We start from the raw sequence: 4,889 nt of genomic DNA, 5'->3' as shown, positions 1-4,889 counted from the left end.
ACATTTGCACTTTAATGTATATATTTTCAAAATAAATAGTTGTCTTTTCAAGCTGTCTAGCAATAGTGATATTTGTGTAACAAAAAGTCAAACATTCAGTTCAGAAACAAAAAAGGGAAGAGCTGTGATTGATGGAGATGGCATGAATGAAGAATTCCCTGACTCTTGAATAAGCTTTTTCATTTAAGAAAATCATGGTCTTCTGTCATGTAAAAATGGGATATCACCATCACTTTCATTTATTGACAATCCTATTTCAATTCTTTTCCTTCTTCACTTTATGTGGCAGATCTTTGGCCCAGAACAAAAATTACTCTTATGTGGTTTTGCTGTTCTCCCTTGGTGTTATGGTTATCTGAATACAGTTCCATGTGAATATTTTTGTATGGTTTGTATTCTGCCCCCCCCCTTCATTTTTCCCATGATTCATGTAGCATTTGTTAGGGGAAAGTACAGGGTGGAATGGAACCTACAGGTATTATTCCTGTGGGTTCCATTCCAAGCACTCAAGTGGATGGCGAAAAATGCACTATAGCAAATCAATTTAAAAAACAAAGTTTCTTTGCTCAGGTGATTTAAAAACAGCCTTGCTGACCTTTGTGATGTATGATAAGTCATTAAGAAGACAATCCATCAATCAGTTGTCTTCCAAGCTTAGTAAGGCATTTCACTCAGCCTCTCCCTTCACCAATGCAAAGCTATCACCTTTCTTTCACTTGCTCAGGGGGAAGGGAGGGGTCCGCTGGAGAGAAAAGGATTGATGGAGCCAGCTGCCTCTCTCTCATTAAGGAGGCTATTGTTAAAGGACTGTTCAGTTTTTTAAACTGATTTTAAAGGGATGCATTTTTCCCTTCTCCAGGGATCAGCACATTCCTTGAAGAATGAAGTTGCAGATCTCTTGACTAAGGTATGCAACTTGTCCCTCAAAACGGCCACAGTGCCAGAAGATTGGAGGATAGCAAATGTCACGCCTATTTTTAAAAAGGGAAAGAGGGGGGACCCGGGAAACTATAGGCCGGTCAGCCTAACATCCATACCGGGTAAGATGGTGGAATGCCTCATCAAAGATAGGATCTCAAAACACATAGACGAACAGGCCTTGCTGAGGGAGAGTCAGCATGGCTTCTGTAAGGGTAAGTCTTGCCTCACAAACCTTATAGAATTCTTTGAAAAGGTCAACAGGCATGTGGATGCGGGAAAACCCGTGGACATTATATATCTGGACTTTCAGAAGGCGTTTGACACGGTCCCTCACCAAAGGCTACTGAAAAAACTCCACAGTCAGGGAATTAGAGGACAGGTCCTCTCCTGGATTGAGAACTGGTTGGAGGCCAGGAAGCAGAGAGTGGGTGTCAATGGGCAATTTTCACAATGGAGAGAGGTGAAAAGCGGTGTGCCCCAAGGATCTGTCCTGGGACCGGTGCTTTTCAACCTCTTCATAAATGACCTGGAGACAGGGTTGAGCAGTGAAGTGGCTAAGTTTGCAGACGACACCAAACTTTTCCGAGTGGTAAAGACCAGAAGTGATTGTGAGGAGCTCCAGAAGGATCTCTCCAGACTGGCAGAATGGGCAGCAAAATGGCAGATGCGCTTCAATGTCAGTAAGTGTAAAGTCATGCACATTGGGGCAAAAAATCAAAACTTTAGATATAGGCTGATGGGTTCTGAGCTGTCTGTGACAGATCAGGAGAGAGATCTTGGGGTGGTGGTGGACAGGTCGATGAAAGTGTCGACCCAATGTGCGGTGGCAGTGAAGAAGGCCAATTCTATGCTTGGGATCATTAGGAAGGGTATTGAGAACAAAACGGTTAGTATTATAATGCCGTTGTACAAATCGATGGTAAGGCCACACCTAGAGTATTGTGTCCAGTTCTGGTCGCCGCATCTCAAAAAAGACATAGTGGAAATGGAAAAGGTGCAAAAGAGAGCGACTAAGATGATTACGGGGCTGGGGCATCTTCCTTATGAGGAAAGGCTACGGCGTTTGGGCCTCTTCAGCCTAGAAAAGAGACGCTTGAGGGGGGACATGATTGAGACATACAAAATTATGCAGGGGATGGACAGAGTGGATAGGGAGATGCTCTTTACACTCTCACATAATACCAGAACCAGGGGACATCCACTAAAATTGAGTGTTGGGCGGGTTAGGACAGACAAAAGAAAATATTTCTTTACTCAGCGTGTGGTCGGTCTGTGGAACTCCTTGCCACAGGATGTGGTGCTGGCGTCTAGCCTAGACGCCTTTAAAAGGGGATTGGACGAGTTTCTGGAGGAAAAATCCATTATGGGGTACAAGCCATGATGTGTATGTGCAACCTCCTGATTTTAGGAATGGGTTAAGTCAGAATGCCAGATGTAGGGGAGAGCACCAGGATGAGGTCTCTTGTTATCTGGTGTGCTCCCTGGGGCATTTGGTGGGCCGCTGTGAGATACAGGAAGCTGGACTAGATGGGCCTATGGCCTGATCCAGTGGGGCTGTTCTTATGTTCTTATGTTCTTATGTTCTTCTCATTTGCAGGGGCAATTCATGTTGAGTCAAATCCGTGTATAAAAAATCTGTATAACAAGGCTGCACCTGTAGTAGTTGGCAACCTTCAGTCTCGAAAGACTATGGTATCGCACTCTGTTCTGGAACAGCGTCTAGTGTGGCTGAAAAGGCCGATTCGGGAGTGACAATCCCTTCCACACTGGGAGCAAGTGCAGTCTGTCCCTGCTGTGTCTCCCTGGCTATGGGCCTTCCTTCTTTGCCTCTTTGCCTCCGTCTGTTGGCCAAGTGTCTCTTCAAACTGGGAAAGGCCATGCTGCACAGCCTGCCTCCAAGCGGGCCGCTCAGAGGCCAGGGTTTCCCACCTGTTGAGGTCCACTCCTAAGGCCTTCAGATCCCTCTTGCAGATGTCCTTGTATCGCAGCTATGGTCTACCTGTAAGGCGCTTTCCTTGCACGAGTTCTCCATAGAGGAGATCCTTTGGGATTTGGCCATCATCCATTCTCATAACATGACCGAGCCAACACAGGCGTCTCTGTTTCAGCAGTGCATACATGCTAGGGATTCCAGCACGTTCCAGGAACTTTGTCCTGCCAGGTGATGCCAAGGATGCGTCGAAGGCAGTGCATGTGGAAAGCGTTCAGTTTCCTCTCCTGTTGTGAGCGAAGAGTCCATGACTTGCTGCAGTACAGAAGTGTACTCAGGACGAAAGCTCTGTAGACCTGGATCTTGGTATGTTCCGTCAGCTTCTTGTTGGACCAGACTCTCTTTGCGAGTCTGGAAAACATGGTAGCTGCTTTGCCAATGCGTCTGTTTAGCTTAGTATCAAGAGCAAGAGTGTCGGAGATCGTTGAGCCAAGATACACAAAGTCATGGACAACCTCCAGTTCATGCTCAGAGATTGTAATGCAGGGAGGCGAGTCCACATCCTGAACCATGACCTGCATTTTCTTAAGGCTGATTGTCCGTCCAAAATCTTGGCAGGCCTTGCTAAAACGATCCATGAGCTGCTGGAGATCTTTGGCAGAGTGGGTAGTGACAACTGCATCGTCGGCAACGAGGAAGGCACGCAGACATTTCAGCTGGACTTTGGACTTTGCTCTCAGTCTGGAGAGGTTGAAGAGCTTTCCGTCTGATCTGGTCCAGAGATAGATGCCTTCTGTTGCAGTTCCAAAGGCATGCTTCAGCAGGACAGCGAAGAAAAGGTGCAAAAGAGAGCGACTAAGATGATTACGGGGCTGGGACACCTTCCTTATGAGGAAAGGCTGCGGTGTTTGGGCCTCTTCAGCCTAGAAAGGGGGGGGGACTTGAGGGGGGACATGATTGAGACATACAAAATTATGCAGGGGATGGACAGAGTGGATAGGAAGATGCTCTTTACACTCTCACATAATACCAGAATCAGGGGACATCCACTAAAATTGAGTGTTGGGCGGGTTAGGACAGACAAAAGAAAATATTTCTTTACTCAGCGTGTGGTCAGTCTGTGGACCTCCAGGATGTGGTGATGGCATCTAGCCTAGACGCCTTTAAAAGGGGATTGGACAAGTTTCTGGAGGAAAAATCCATTATGGGGTACAAGCCATGATGTGTATGCACAACCTCCTGATTTTAGAAATGGGTTATGTCAGAATGCCAGATGCAAGGGAGGGCACCAGGATGAGGTCTCTTGTTATCTGGTGTGCTCTCTGGGGCATTTGGTGGGCCGCTGTGAGATACTGGGCCTATGGCCTGATCCAGTGGGGCTGTTCTTATGTTCTTAAAATCCCAAACAAGGTTGGTGCAAGAACACAGCCCTGCTTCACTCCGCTTCAGATGTCAAAGGGGTCTGATGTGGAACCATCGAAGTCAACAGTGCCCTTCATGTCCTTGTGGAAAGATCTGATGATGCTGAGGAGCCTGGGTGGGCATCCGATCTTGGGGAGAATCTTGAAGAGGCCGTCCCTGCTGACCAGGTCGACCTGGCTGGACCTGTATATGCATGCATTTGTGTGCATATGTGCTTGCATTCATAAATAGATGTGAGTACAGTACCATCACATAATAACTGGCAGAGGGGATGGAGCTGGATCAAGACTTCCTACAGCTGCAACTCTATTCTCTGTGTTGGTATTTTGCATGTTCAAAACAATTATGGAACCAATCTCAAGTGAGTGGGGAAAAACAGATCACAGATAAACTAAGTTCTCAAGAAAGAACAGTGACATGTAACGTGTGTGTGCTCACTCACTGCCCCATTGCATACCCACGATTTTGTAAAGATATTCCCACCTGTATGAAAGGATTTGTAAAAAATTTGCTGATGCTTGATAATATGATTTGGACCAAGTCTGATCTTGTAGCTGAACTCTTGAAATTATGTGAAGCTGAAATCTTCAGGAGAAAAAAGAAAATTAAATATTTC

This window comes from Tiliqua scincoides, chromosome 4 (assembly GCF_035046505.1).
Source record: "Tiliqua scincoides isolate rTilSci1 chromosome 4, rTilSci1.hap2, whole genome shotgun sequence".
Lineage (NCBI taxonomy): Eukaryota > Metazoa > Chordata > Lepidosauria > Squamata > Scincidae > Tiliqua > Tiliqua scincoides.
Note: the sequence above shows the minus strand (reverse complement) of the source record.